This window comes from Cannabis sativa, chromosome 4 (genome assembly GCF_029168945.1).
Source record: "Cannabis sativa cultivar Pink pepper isolate KNU-18-1 chromosome 4, ASM2916894v1, whole genome shotgun sequence".
NCBI classification, from domain to species: Eukaryota; Viridiplantae; Streptophyta; class Magnoliopsida; order Rosales; family Cannabaceae; genus Cannabis; species Cannabis sativa.
Window position 1 is genome coordinate 39,465,927 of NC_083604.1, and position 16,546 is coordinate 39,482,472.

The 16,546-nt window shown below is 37.2% G+C and overlaps 1 non-coding gene across 1 annotated transcript; it reads left to right on the forward strand.

Moving 5' to 3' along the window:
* Positions 1–7,908: 7,908 nt before the first annotated feature.
* Positions 7,909–8,015, forward strand: LOC115724317 (small nucleolar RNA R71). The gene has a single exon (XR_004013114.2). It is a non-coding gene; the product is annotated as a small nucleolar RNA R71 (small nucleolar RNA).
* Positions 8,016–16,546: the final 8,531 nt, after the last annotated feature.

Here is a 16,546-nt window from a genome sequence, read left to right on the forward strand (position 1 = left end):
CTATGAGCACAATCAAGAGAGGCAAACTTTCAACAATGAAGGGCAACCAACATGTTAACTTAAACAGGCAGCTTAAAACTCAAAAAGAAAGACATTCAGTTTCAAGAACTAAGTGGAAACACGACATCGTCATCGAGCCCCCCTAGGCAACACTAACAAAGACAAGATACAACCCGAACATAAAACAACAAGACAAACAACAACAACTATAACAGAAAAAAAAAACAAGAACACAAATAGAAAAGACAATTGAAAAATAAATACTGAGGCTGAAAGAAAAAGTACTCCCTCTGTCTATCCCTCGGGGTCATCCTCTGAAGCGCTAGAGTCTTCCGGAGCTTCTGGATCAGCCCATCGAGCAAACACTTCTTGTGGGAACACTGGGAAGTCAACTATCGGCCTTGGCGCCATTCGCTTTAGAGATTTTGCTAATGCAGTGTCACGCGCCTGAACATAGCGAAAGTAGGTAAGTTGCTTCTCCTCAAGGTGTGCTAGGCGATCCATGATTTGTTCGTGCTGAGTGCGAGGAAGATTGGCGGAAGTCGTCTGACTGCTAGATGGCTGGTGACGTTTGGGAGGAGCAGTCGAGGGTGTGCAATGAGTGGCAACACGCTGAATCGAGACCAAATCAATGCTGATCCGCTCTCTTAGAAGTTCTTCATCGTTCCCAATAGCGGCATTACCCGCTAGGCAAATCTGAGTGATGAGAGCTGGGAAAAATAACTTGCCACCTTTTTTCTGAAAACACTTCAAAATTTCCTCATAAATGATCTTGCCCACATTTATTTTCTTGCCTGCCAGGATGCAATACAATAAACAGAGGCGTGTCTGACTCACTGTGGTGTCATGTGTTGTGGGCATCAAAGAGCACTTAATAAAAGCAAGCCAAACACTCGCTTCAGGTCGTAGAGATGAGTGTAACAAGGTGCGGTGGCCGGAAGACGAGATAGACCATTCAGAACCCGGGTGAGCAACAGCACGAAGCACGGCGTCATATGGAATAGAGGCTGGGTTAATCCTCCAAAGAGCAAACTCATCCTCAAGCGGAGCTCTCAATCCATATAATTCGTTAATCACATCAGGAGAAAAAGGGGACACTCTGACCCCTCACTCTAACGACATCAGGATACTTTGGATCAAGAGCAGCATAAAATGCAGGGGCAACCGAGGCCACAGCGGGCTTAGGAATTGCACAAAATTTCTCCCACTTGTGCTCCGCAATCAAATTGGTAATATATGCAGGTAAAGCTTCCGGGGCAGGGAGAAAGCTGCGCTTGGCCAACTGGCTACGGGTTCGTAATATCTCAAACCGCTCTTGATGACGGACGGGGTCGGCTTTGGCTTTAGGACGAGTAGTGGGGTTCTGTTTAGGTGGTGGAAATGTGGAAGCGGTGCGCTTAGGCTTGGGTTGGCCCTTGGAGGTTGAGGGAGCGGCTTTGGCGGGTGGAGCTTTGGGTTTAGGTGAGGAGGCCTTACGGGGACGAGTACAGGGTGGTGAGTGTGTGGTGGAGGAAGGCAAGGCAAGAGTTGGTGGGATTGGGTGGGTTGGTTGTTGTGGTGGAGGTTTGGGTGATGTGTTGGCCGGAGCTTTACGCTTACGCGATTTGGATTTGGTGGTTGTCATGGCTCAATCTCACAATAATAAGCTCGAAAATATCTGCTAAACAAGTCACACTCAACAGAGCATCATTAACCAACAAAACCACATCAAGATCAACAGCATATCAACTCATTTAAATGACATTAACAACCAGCCCAATTGCAGAGCCACCACTAGAATTCAAAATCAACGTTCACCACAATTAGCCCGAGAATATTCAATCTGTTGAACACGGTGAATTCTCAAAAGGCAGTCTTCGATCAACAATAACAACACAGAACCCCCACATAGCAACAACAACAACACACTTAAATCATTTTACCACCCTCATATAAACATCAAAAGAATGCAACCTTAGCCATGAAACAATCACAAGATACCTTAAATGCAAAAGGGAATCCACACTCCGATGGTGGCTCGGTTGCAGGAGAAACGAAGCAATGGCTGAGGTACAATGGTTTCTTAGGTGGGTTTGGGTTTCTAAGGTGGAGTTCATCGATTTGGGTTCTGGCTGGGTTCGGCTGTGGGGAAATCGGAGCAAGGGGCGAAGGTGAAGGTCGACTCGGCTGGAGCTGGGTTCGCCTGGAAAAATGGAGGACGGAGGTGGGGCGGTTGCTGAGGTGGACAGAGGCGGATGGGCGTGGGAGGCGGTCGGGTCTGGAGAATCGAAGCAGGGGGCTTGGTTGAAGGTGAAGCAGGGGGCTTGGTTGGGGTTCGAAGGTTGAAGGTGAAGGGGTCTGGGAGAAAGGTCGGGTAGGGTAAAAAAAATATTTGAAATTAATTTTTTTTTTTATGTAATAATAGGATAGATTAAAATAAATATAATATTAAAAAATAATAATAATAATAATTTCTGTTATGTTTTATTTTTTTTGATTTTTTTTTTTTGAGAATAATATAAATATATATATAAGTAAAATAGGAGTAATATGTAATAGATGGACCTTTCATCTCGTAATGTGAGTGATATTACGCCTGCTGTAGCAAAATTTCCACAAAAGTTCAGCAAAAATCTTGCTGAGTGCTCTTTGAACATGTATTACTTTTGCTAAAATTTTGCTAGAAAAATGCTGCAGCAGGCGGAAGTTCTCCACATGAACGAAAATTCCTTTTGTGCTTCACGTAAATGTCAAGAAGAAAAGTCCATCAAAAATTTAGCAAAATCTCTAAACTTCCAAATCACCTCCAAGGCTCCAAATTGTGTTCCGAAACCACCTGAAACATCAAACCAAATGTAAAATCCACCCAAACACCTAAAAGAAAAATGAACAAAAAAATATAATAAAATAAAAATAAAGGAAAATGAAGAAATATATACTTTTTTTTTTCTCATTTTTTTTTTCACTCTTTTTTTTTTCTTTCATATTTTTTCTATATATATATATATATTTTTTTTTTTTTTTTTTTCAAAAATATTTACAATACTTGTTCTTCTTCCAACATTGGGTTGCCTAAAAATAGAATTGACAATTCGAACACAAGGCAACCCAACCACCTTCCGCTTCATGCATCCTCCAAAGTGATTGAGGTTTTTGCTCGATCGACCTCACCACCAAGATAATGCTTTAGACGCTGCCCATTCACTTTAAATTCCTATCCGGATTGCTCATTACAAACATCCACAGCTCCATGAGGATAAACTTTGGTTATGGTGAATGGGCCCGACCAACGAGACTTCAATTTGCCAGGAAATAACCTCAACCGCGAGTTAAAAAGCAAAACTCGCTGCCCTTTCTCAAACACTCGAGGTTGAATTCTTTTATCATGCCACTTCTTGGTATTCTTTATAAAGTTTGGCATTCTCATACGAAAACAACCTCATTTCCTCAAGCTCATTCAATTGTAACTTTCGAGCTTCCCCCGCCGCTTGGAGATCCATATTCAACTTCTTCGTGGCCCAATAAGCTTTGTGTTCCAATTCAACGGGCAAATGACAAGCCTTACCATAAACTAAACGGTAAGGAGACATGCCCAAAGGAGTTTTGAAAGCGGTTCTATAGGCCCAAAGAGCATCATCCAACCGTTGTGACCAATCTTTTCGAGTAGGATTCACCACTTTCTCCAAAATTCCTTTGATTTCTCGATTGGAAATCTCCGCTTGGCCATTTGTTTGAGGATGGTAAGCCGTAGCTATCTTGTGCTTGACACTATACTTAGCCAGAAGAGCCGCCAACACTTTGTTAACAAAATGAGTTCCCTCATCACTAATGAGAGCTCTTGGAGTCCCAAAACGAGTGAAGACATTCTTGTGTAGGAATTTCATCACCACCTTAGAGTCATTAGTGGGACTTGCAATTGCTTCCACCCATTTTGACACATAATCTACAGCCACCAAAATGAATAAATTTCCAAAGGATGGGGGAAAGGGTCCCATGAAATCGATGCCCCAAACATCAAACAACTCTACCTCGAGGATAACTTGCAAAGGCATCTCATTTCGGGCAGAAATATTACCAACCCGTTGGCATCTATCACACCGTCTAGCGAACTCATAAGCATCCTTGAACATGGAAGGCCAATAGTACCCCGATTGAAGTACTTTTGCAGCTGTTCTTTGGCCTCCAAAATGCCCCCCATAAGGTGATGAGTGACAATGCTCAAGAATATTTTGAACCTCTTCTTGCGGCACACAACGCCTTATCACACGATCAGCACACTGTTTATAAAGAAAAGGTTCATCCCAATAATAAGACCTCACATCATGGAAGAACTTCTTGAGTGGTTGCCCTTTTAAATCAGATGGAGTCCTCCCACTCACTAAGTAGTTGGCAAAATCAGCATACCAAGGAGTGGAGTCTTGGTTTACTAAGCTCACCATCAATAAAGCTTCATCGGGGAACATCTCTTTAATTGGCTGCTCAACTTTCTTTATCTCATCATCACCTTCTAGTCTAGAAAGGTGATCAGCCACTTGATTCTCAGCTCCTTTTTTATCCCGAATCTCCAAATCAAATTCTTGAAGAAGCAACACCCAACGAATCAGTCTCGGTTTGGCGTCCTTCTTGGCAATGAGATACTTGATTGCGGAATGATCCGTGTACACCACCACTTTGGTTCCAACAAGGTAAGCTCGAAACTTGTCAAAAGCAAAAACCACAGCCAATAACTCCTTCTCTGTAGTAGTGTAGTTCAATTGGGCGTCAGCTAGTGTTCTGCTTGCATAATAAATTGAGTGGAACACCTTCTCTCTTCTTTGACCAAGAACAACACCAACTGCAAAATCACTAGCATCACACATTAGCTCAAAAGGAAGTGACCAATCGGGGGCTACAATAATGGGAGCGGATACAAGAGCTTTTTTCAAAGTCACAAAAGCTTCATGGCAGTCTTTGGTGAACTCAAAAGATCTATTCTGCTCAAGCAAAGAGCAAAGAGGCTTGGAGATTTTTGAGAAATCTTTAATAAACCTCCTATAGAAACTTGCATGCCCCAAAAAACTTCGAATTCCTTTGACAGTAGTAGGAGGTGGCAGCTTCTCAATAACTTCAACTTTCGCTCTATCCACTTCAATGCCCTTGTTAGAAACTTTATGACCCAAAACAATTCCTTCTTGAACCATGAAATGGCATTTCTCCCAATTGAGAACTAAGTTCGTGTCTTCACATCTTGCTAAAACCTTCTCCAAGTTAACTAAACAAGTGTCAAAAGACTCCCCAAATACCGAGAAGTCATCCATGAAGATCTCAAGAATGTTTTCCGCCATATCTGAAAAAATCGCCATCATACACCTTTGAAAAGTGGCGGGAGCATTGCATAACCCAAATGGCATATTCCGAAAGGCAAAGGTACCATATGGACAAGTGAATGTTGTTTTCTCTTGGTCTTCCGGAGCTATGGCAATTTGATTATAGCCAGAATACCCATCAAGGAAACAATAGAATTCTTTTCCCGCCAAACGATCAAGCATTTGATCAATAAATGGCAGCGGGAAATGATCTTTTCGCGTGGCCTTGTTCAACTTCCGATAGTCCATACAAACACGCCATCCCGTCATCGTTCTTGTAGGGATCAACTCATTGTTTTCATTAGCTACCACCGTGACTCCGCCCTTTTTTGGAACACATTGAACTGGGCTTACCCAAGAACTGTCTGAAATGGGGTAAACGATGCCAAAGTCTAACCACTTGATTACCTCCTTTCTAACCACTTCCTTCATGGTGGGGTTTAGCCGTCGCTGCTGCTCTACAGAATGGTTGCACAAATCTTCCAACAGAATCTTATGCATGCAAATCGAAGGACTTATACCCTTGATGTCCGCCATGGTCCAACCAATGGCTCTTTTGTATTTCTTCAAGACATCAACTAACAAGCATTCTCTTTGGGCACCCAACATAGCAAAAATAATTACCGGCAAGGTCTCTCCATCTCCCAAATAAACATACTTCAAGTGACTAGGCAACGGCTTCAGCTCCAACTCGGGTGGTTCTTGAATGGAAGGCTTAGGAGGCTTGAAATTGTTCTCTGACAACTCCAAAGATTCAAATGGCCTCCTAAACTTAGTGAAAGGCTGCTTTGACTCTACCCAAGTAACTTTGGTTTCTTCATCTTCACTTAAAGCTTCAAGCTCTTCAAGAGAACTTATCATCTTTTCCTCTTTCGAAGCTTCCTTGTGAAATTTTTCAGCAACAATAGAATCAATCACACTTATGCGAGAGCATTCCTCAATCTCATCCGGAAACCTGATGGCATTGAACACATTAAAAGTCACTTGTTGATCATTCACCCGCATAGTAAGTTCCCCTTTTTGCACATCAATCAAGGTCCTCCCGGTAGCAAGGAATGGCCTTCCCAAAATAATAGGAACTTCTCTATCCGCCTCATAATCAAGAATGATGAAATCGGCCGGAAAAATAAACTTATCAACTTGTACCAAGACATCTTCAATTTTTCCTTCCGGATGGGCCATGGAACGATCAGCCAATTGCAAAGTGACGGTGGTTGGCCTTGCTTCTCCAATTCCCAACTTCTTGAAAATAGACATGGGCATTAAATTAATACTAGCTCCCAAGTCACATAAGGCTCTACCCACATCTCTTCCGCCAATGGTACATGGGATTGTAAAACTTCCGGGATCTTTCAACTTAGGAGGAATTTTGCTCTTCAACATGGCGCTACACCCTTCCGTCAAAGCCACTGTTTCAAACTCACCTAGCCTCCTTTTCTTTGTCAAAATGTCCTTTAAAAACTTTACATAGTTGGGCATTTGCTCTAAAGCTTCCACTAATGGTATGTTGATGTGGAGCTGCTTTAGAACATCAAGAAATCTTCGGAATTGACCATCTTCTTGCTGCTTTTTAAATCTTTGAGGAAATGGTGGGGGTGGCTTGCTAAGTAACTTTTCTGCTGCATTTTGATGAGGAATTGCTGCAGCATTTTCTTCAGGTTGCTCCTTTGCCATATTAGAAGGTTCAACATTTTTCTCTACTCGACTTTGGATTGAAGTGGGCTCATTTTTATCCTTAGCTTCTTCCTCGTTTGACTCCAGAACTTTACCACTCCTCAAGATTACCGCCTTGCAATGCTCTTTCCCATCTCTTCTTGGATTTTCAGTATCACTAGGCAAAGTACCTTGTGGCCTATTTCGAAGCTCATTAGCTAGTTGCCCAACTTGATTTTCTAGAGTTCTCATGGAGGTTGCTTGACTTTGGATCGCAGTGTCATTCTTCGCCATATAACTCTCAGTTCTTGTCATGAAATTTTCTGTCTTGGCCATGAAATCACGCATCATACTCTCAAGAGAACTTGTTTGGGTACCTTGTTGTTGTCTTTGTTGAAAGGCTTGTTGAGAAAAACCAGGTGGAAAGTTGGATCTAGGGAGCATAGATGAATTGCTAGTACCAGCCCCTTGATTTCTGTATGCCAAGTTTGGGTGTTGCTTGTATGTTTGGTTGTAGGCATTCTGACTTCCCATGTAAAACACAGATGCAGGATTGAATGGGCAATTGTCAAAGGTATGAGCCTCACTACAAAAAACACAAGAAACCTCCTCAAGTTGTCCCACAGGTGAGGAAACATTCTGTTGACCCATTTGTTGACCCATGCTCATATTTTTGATCATATTTGACATAGAAGCAACTTGGGCAGATAAAGCAGTAATGGCATCAACTTCAAGAACACCGGCAACCTTCTTCCCCAAAGGTACTCTAGTAGTGGGCCACTGATAATTGTTGTTGGAAATTCTCTCAATAATATCATAGGCCTCATTATAGGACTTGGCAAGTAAAGCACCATTTGCCGAAGCATCAACCACCATTCGAGTATGAGCATTGAGACCGTTGTAAAATGTTTCCATTTGGATGCAATGAGGGATACCATGGTGAGGGCATTTCCGCAACAATTCCTTGAACCTCTCCCATGCCTCATACAAAGACTCATCTTCAAATTGTTGAAAGGAAGTTATTTCCTTCCGGAGCTTGGCATTCTTAGTGGGAGGAAAATACTTCATCAAAAACCGCTCCGCTAATTCTTGCCAAGTTGTAACCGACGCAGAAGGCAAGGAGTTCAACCAAGCTCGGGCTTGATCTCTCAAAGAATAGGGGAACAACTTTAACCTCAAGGCATCCTCCGTAACTCCGGGCAATTTGAAAGAATCACTCACCTCCATAAATAGACGAAGGTGAAGGTGAGGATCTTCGGTGGGTATACCACTAAACTGTCCCATAGTTTGAAGCATCTGGAACATAACTGGCTTCAACTCAAACTGTGGAGCTTGAATTTCTGGCCTAACAATGCCCGGATTGAGCTCATTGAAAAGAGGTGCTGCGTATTGTCTTCAAGACATCGAGATTCACCTAGAGGAACACTCAGTTGATCACCTCCAGAAGAGAGCCACCAGCACCCATGGTTGAAAAAGTTGACCAGAATAGCAAATTCCTCAGGCAAGAAGAGAGAGTGACCATCTTGAAGAGAATCTGGCGAGCACGCGCCAAGATGGAGTAACTCCATCCATCACCCCAGTTGGTGAAAATGGTCTGCCAAGGCAAAGAATCCTGTCACCGATAAGGCACCCTCCACCACCAACACCACGAGATTCCAGTACCTCACGCTATCGCCTCAAAAAATAGAAGCGAGTATACTCTGTGAGCTTAAGATCCCAAACTCACCACTATGAAGATGAGATAAATGATCTCCGGTAGAAGAGCCAAAAGCTAAAAACTACGGTGGTTGGCATGCAAAAGGTGTTGAGTGACATACTCAAAGGCAAAATCCAAGCCTCGCACTTTTTGTACAAAGCCCCCAGCAAGAGCACGGGGTCCCAACTACGCCTATTGGTGGGGGTAACTCCATGTCATCAACAGATAACACTCCTAAGGATGAGAGTGGAAAAGGGCCCATCCTTAGACAAGGACCCAATAGGTCATACAAGACATATTGAGTGTTGTGTTAAAATTAGATACGCAAGTGCACGTAGTCACAAACAAGTAATACAGTGATAAGTAATGAGTATCGTCTCCACAAGGACTGTGAAAATAGAATTTCTATTGCAAAAATTAATTACCAAGCAACAAGCCTAAAAACTAAAATTAAATGATTAATGAATCAACTAAAGGAGTAAGAAAATAAGTAAATTAACTCAAAAGTAGATGCAAGATGAAAATAAAATTTAGTTGTAAGCTTTTGAAATGTGAAAGGCTTGAACTATTGAATCCCCCTATGTTTAGCAAAAACTGTGCGTTTTTGCTGCAGCAAAAAGTTAGCAAATCTTTAGCAAAAATCCCAGGTTAACAAGAACTCCATTAAAGTGCACAAAACTCTTCCAAATTTTATGCAATCAATCCTTGGACCTGTTCAAACATATTCCTATGCCAAGCAAGCTCAAGAATACCATTTCAAGCATAGTTCTCAATTGTTACACAAGGATATAACATATTCCTATGTTATTTCAAATCTAATCTAAAAAAAAAAATTAAGAACTTGTGTCATTCAAGCTAAGTCCATTACATTTAACCTTTCCAGAATTAAATATAACTCAATAATCAAGCTATTGGTGGCCAAACAATATCAAGAAATTAGCAATACACACACTTGAATGAACATGAGAATTTTTACTAAATATTTGCATAAGAAAATTACTCAACTAAACATAGGGTTCTTCAACAATTCAAACCATTAAAAAGTTTAGCTCATAGCTAACTTAAGAACCACCATTACAAGATAAAACTTAGACATGGAGTTTGAATGTTAAGTTAAAGAAATTAAAAGAGAGAAGAAAGAAATAGCAAACAATAATAGAGGATTTTTCCAAAAGGATGGATGTTGAATCTTGTTGTGCTTCTCCTCTTTCCTCCTTCTTCTTCTTCTTCTTTCAATCTTCTTTTTTTCTGTGTAAAAATGGCAGCCAAAAGCTCTCTTTTCGTTCAGCCCTTTTTTCTCTAAATGGAGGCTCCCTTCTTTCTTCTCTCTCCTTAGGTTTTGTACCTTTTTGCCCCAAATAAACCCTACACATGTCATGTTGATAGCCTCTCCATGTAATAGCTCCAGCCACCATTCTTATATTGCCACATCATCTCCACAAATGCCACCTCTTTTAATGAAATGCCAACTCACCCTTTTTCTAAGAAAATAAAACACATCAGCCACAAATCTGTTTGCTGCAGCAAAAACTTCACAGAATTTCAGCAAAATTAAGAACATGACTAACTTGCTATTTTCTTTGCCAATTTATGCACAAGAGTTATTGGTTTTAACTAACAACTTCAAAATACACACAAAGACATAAAACACTGAAACTTTCACAAATTAAGAGACAAACATAATTTAAATGACACACAATTACATAAAAAAAAATGCTTAAGGTGATATCAAATAACTCTTTACTCAAGAGTTATCATTGAGCCTACACATTGTAGTAAGATTGTAATGAGGGAAACATCTCGTGATCTTATAAAGGGACTTCACCGAAAGAGTCTCACGATGGGGGCACTGTGCCTGCACCCCCCTTTCAAGAGAAAAGCAAACGAAAGGTTTTATCCTTCAACCATGGTAGGAAGCCACACAACGATGGGATTGTTGGGGTGTATGCCTTAAAAACAAGTATTTAATGGATAATATATTATAGAATATATGAAATGCAATTATAAGATAAATGAATACATTAATTATATAAGTATAATTAACAAATATCTAAAAATTTCTTATTTATATGGAGATGTTATAATCTTGTAAGGTCATATAAGAGAATTAAGATTATACAATATGAATAAAACAAGTTGATAGTGTATTAAAGTAAGGGATCTTTAATATAGAATTACCAAGTGCGGTTTACTATACATTATACTCTAGTGTGTATATTTTGATCCAGGTCACATATGTGGATAGACATGTAGTAAAGGTGTTGTGTATAATTTGATTGTACATGACTAGACCGATATGTTAATAACATCTTTTATTAACATGTCGTTTACCATGAAAGAGTTATTCATATCACAATGATAATCATTAGTAGATCAGTTTGAATTCTGAGTATACATGAACTCCCATTTGTGATCATTGAGTTCTTTGATTCACTCATTAAAGTTTCTCAAAGAAGATGATTCTTACAACTTCTATTTGGGAGCTTAATAACATGAGTGGTTGAGAACATGTTATACAATAATGGAATACAAGCTTTCCAAAATAATCGAATATTAGTTCCCTTATAGTGTTAATCCTGGTAGTGCTAATAGTTGGATACAAATCTATAATTATATTATAGATTAACTATTCACATTGAACTAATGGTACATAAGAAATTAAGAGATAATTAGAAGGGTAAAACGCTAATTTTGACCCAACTTTAATTATGAAAATAATTAGAGGGCGAGCTACTTATATTATTATAAATGGACTACAAGTAAGAATTCTATAAATATAATTCTATATTGTCAAAGAGTGCAATTCCATATTTATAGTTGAGTAATAATAGAATTAATAAACTAAATTATTCTATTGATGAGTTCAATAATAATCTCGTGTTTATTGGAGCTTCAAAATATAGGTCCATGATCCCCAAGTCACCTCCATACAACACTGTACAGGGGAAGGTTTAATTTGATGAAGAAATTTTGAGTGAGAATTAATTTTTATGAGAAATAATTTGTTAAGGGCAACATAGTAATTTTGTGGAAATTATTATTTTGAATAATTACATCAATTATAAATTATGTAATTAGTATTTAACTATTTTGTTTTATTTGATAAAACTATATTAATTAGTTAAATATAATATTATTCTTAAATAATATTAAAGAGAGAAAATATTATTTTCAAAAATCTCTCGAGTTTGCTTTGCTAGGGCTTGACTTTCAGCATCCTATTGTGGCTATGGCAAGCCGAGGTCGACCGCAGAAGAGTAACCTCTAAAGAATTAACATGAGCGCATGGAAGAAGAAGAAGAAGAAGAAGAAGAAACGGGGACCTACTTCCTCGGAACAACCTCTTAAGGTTAAATTGATGGACAAAATTTTAGGGGTGGAAGCTATTGAGTTCTCAAAACTAGAATTGGAAACAAATATTGGGGGTATGGAGGATGTTGATGAGATTGTTCTCTCCCCTAAATCATCTTTGCAACAAATACAAAGGATGGATGATATTAATCAGGATTTCAATCGATGAAATGGATTAATAAATGGAAGTAGATATTTTATATGAATGGACTCTGATTCTTTGTACTCATTATCAAGGAATAGGTCATGTGGCATTAGAATGCAAGAAGAAGGCAATTCAAAAATAAAAATGGGTAGTCAAGAAGACCTTCTTGGAGAAAGAGAAGAACAAGATAAAGGAGGTGGATCAAGATGGCTTTCAGAAGGTGAAAAGTGGGAAAAAGATTATGGTACAACAAGACCCTCTAGGAATCACAGAGATTAACAATGCTTGTTAAGCTTTAGGGGAACATGAAGATAATTATGCAACTATGGAACACATGAAAGAGTTTGAAGATGAGGCAGTTGGACTAACAACTAATGGGGGGTGAACCTCCTCAAACTCATGGATAGAATTATGAGTTGTAATGTTAGGGGGATCAACAAGCAAAATAAGTAGGCGGAGGTCAAGAAATTGATTACTTCATTAAAAATTGGCTTGGTTGGTGTCCTTGAAACAAGAACAAAGGCTTTGAAACTAGGGGTTGCGTATATTACTATGTTCAATGGGTGGTGTTTCTCTACGAACTTGGCTTGGCACCCAGGGGGAGAATCATTATTAGTTGAATTCCTAGCATGTTTGATGTCAATATTCTTGGCATGTATGCTGGATGGAACTGAGGGCTGTCTTCCAGTCTGGGCCTATCCAGTACCTAACAGGCTTCCAGTTTGGGCTTGTCGAACATCTTCTTTAAGCTCAATAAAGCCTTATGCCCGATCAAGGAAGTCAGTCATGTTTTGAGTTGAGTGTCTGCGGATATCTCTCCATAGTTCACTCAAGGGTAGTATGCCACTCATGATGATCATGTACCTGCCTTCTTCTGTTAAATTCTTAACTTTGGTAGCCTAAGTCATAAATCTTTAGAGGTCATCTTTTAGAGGTTCCTTGGGCCTCTGTTTTACTTCCACCAAGTCTTCTAGCATGTACGGTGTTTGCCTAGAAGATGAGAACTACGTGTAGAACTCTCTTATGAAAGAGTTCCACGAATTGAATCTCTTAGCAGCTAGTTTGAAAAACCACTATCGTACGGTTTTAGACAAGGTTGCAGGAAAAATCCTGCAATGGGTATCAACCTCCACATTTTGTAAATCCATCTGGATTTCAAAATATTTGATGTGAGCCAAGGGATCTTTTTTCCCTATGTACATCTTCCAAGTAGGCATCTTGAGCTTGGTTGGCAAGGGCAGTGCATTGATGCGCACAGAGAAAGGTGACCTTCGGGTCCTGTCAAGTTCTAAGTCGGATAACTTTGGGTCGAACATGGCTTGTATCATGTTCTTGATTTGATCTAGTTGTGCTTGCACCACAGGATCAACTTCAGCTAGCCTTTGTTCTCTCAATAAAAGCACCAAAATATTGATTGTGAATTTAGCCAACTGACGTCGAGTCTAACTATGATCAAATTTTGCTTATAACTGTCACGTGAGTAATGATAAATAATGTAAAAGGACAAAAAGATTTATAGAGGTTCGACTCCTTTGATCAGGTAATGGCCTATTCTCATTTTAGTTGTATTCACTCTTGAGATAATATCATGCAGATTACAGGCTAAGACCTTGTAATTTCTAACTATGGCTCTCTTTAGTATTACAATGATGACAATGTGTGTTGCATGTGAGAAGTATATGAAGAGAGAGAGAGAGAGAGAGAGAGAGAGAGAGAGAGAGAGAGAGAGAGAGAGAGAGAGAGAGAGAGAGAGAGAATTCTATGCCTTAGTACTTCTAAGTTCTTAAGTGCATGAAGTGAATTCAGGTTCAAGTTAAGATTTTTTAGCGTGGTCACTTTCACGTAGGGTTTTGACCCTTTTATATAGTGTTAGGGTTTATAAATTTGTTGCATATAACAAGTAGAAATATCCCTAGAAAGTAGGAAAGTTACATTCTGGTGTTGAATCCCTAAAATTGTGAGCAGTTAGAACTATTCCGAAGTTGTAGGACGCTTGGAGGTCTTCTAGAATGCCCATGGAAGAAAACACAACCCATTTAGGTTGTCCAAAGCTTGGTTCACTCTTTGGCTAGTCTGCCTTATTTGTAAGTTGTCTGGCACATGCTGCTATCATTGGTTGGCAAGCTAGGGTCCGACCAAGTCTTGAAGACCTGCCTGGTTCTTCTTATTTGATTCCTTCTTGTGATCTTGAGAGTTGAGGAATCGTACAACACTACCCTGTTCGGTTAGTGATGAGTTATTCTCCACATGTCTTCTGTTTTTGACCATGTAGACATGTCAAGTCAAGTAGACAAAATTAGAATAACACGTATTTTATTATTTTTATTTTGCATAAAATACATATATTTTTAATTTATACTCATTTTTTCTTCCTTTTAAAATACACATATAAAATAAAAAATATTTTCAATATTATTAAATAATATTAATTTATTATTAGAACATTAATTATTTGTTCATTCGATCAACACAGCCAAATATAAGTGTGATTAAAAAATATATATATTTTTAAGTTATTGATATTTTATCATAAATATAACTTGAAGATGTCGCTTCGATGAAAGCTTTATGTATGTATTTTGCAACATATAAAAGTATGAAAAATCTTACAAAGCTATATATATGATAATTTATTGAAAAGTATAAAGACTCACATATATATAAATATAGGGCAAGACTATGGTAGGACCTAGCAAAAGTTCCCTACCGGTAGGGTACTTTTTTTAACCATTGATTTTAGATCGTGTGGTTATTATGATATAAGGTGTATACTCTTACGATAAGACTGCTTGTATACAATTAAAACTTTATACATTATAATAATATTTAATAATATATTTATTTTAAAAATAAAATAATATTAATAATTTATAAAAAAAATATTAATTTTTAATTTAAATTATTATTATTTTTTAAAAAATTAGTTTAATTTTTTTTTATATAGATATTTATTTTCAAAAATAATTTTAGTTACCAACTTTGCTATTAATATAATATTAATCAATATAAAATATCAAATGTGAAAAAAAAAATACTTTTTATAAATATAAAATAATTTAATATTAAAAAGTAACCAATCTAAAATAACCGATTCAATCTGTATTTTTACTGATTGAATTGGATTGAATTTGAGCTATTGTGCAAATTGAATTGGACCCAATAAATTCACACTTAGTACGAATCTATGAGCAAAATAGTGTGAATTGAATTAGATGAACACAACAACAATCCGTTATCATAGGAGACATTATTTAGTAGATGTCATAAATTTATAGGTAAAAATGTTATTATTTTTTTTAAAAAAAATGTATTTCTAATTTAAAATATGTAATTTGACACTTAGTATATTGGTATATTTTTGTGTTTTTAGATCTTTAATAGTTATAATCTTAATTTTTCGTGATATATATTATTGTTATTGAAATATTATATATTTAAACCGCTTGGGGCCTGGTTATAGGAGAGTGTGTGCGTGTTGGAGGTTTTGGATTCGAGTCCCAAATTATATATTGTAATATATAAACCCTTAATTCAAAAAAATTATATATATTATATATAATTTGTAGTCACTAATAACTTATAATTGAATTATGAAATTTTTAAAATGCTCAAAGCCTCAAACCCAACATCATGCCGCCTGTATTTGATAAAGCAGGTTTTTTTTTTTTTTTTAAAGAAGAAAAAATCAGCTGTACAAGAGTGCATTAATATCAAATATACAATATTTTTTCTTTATGTTAATGGTTCATTTAACTTCCCTATGCTATGAGGTAAAGAGAAAGGAGAGTACATTAGATTTCTCCTATAAATATATATATATATATATATATATATATATATATATCCACACATATTATTGATTTTTGTACAACTAGCTAAGTATAAAGGACAAATCTTATTACCACGTTTTTTTTTTCAAGAAAAAAAGTTTGATATTGAGGTATAATTTCTCATTTAATAATGTAATTACAAAAGATTGACCATACATTAGAAAAGAAAATGTACTCTTAAGATAAATTTGGGGCTTTATTAATTTTTGTACCTAATATAGTTTATTTTTTTCTTTTAAGATGACAAAATTTTATTGAAGAATATCTAAATGATACAAGAATAAGAAAAATCCTTCAGTCCATAACAACTAATATGTAAAATAGTAAAATAAGTATAAATTAAAAATATATGTATTTTATGCAAAATATAAATAATAAAATACGATATATTTATATATTTTTGAGGTAGGAATAAAATTTCACAAAATATATATATTTCATCTCCTAAAGATGTACAAATTATTAATTAGTAAAATAAAATAATAGTTTAATTAGAATGGCAAACTTGTAATAAAATTATAAAATTATGGGTATTTATTAGTATAAA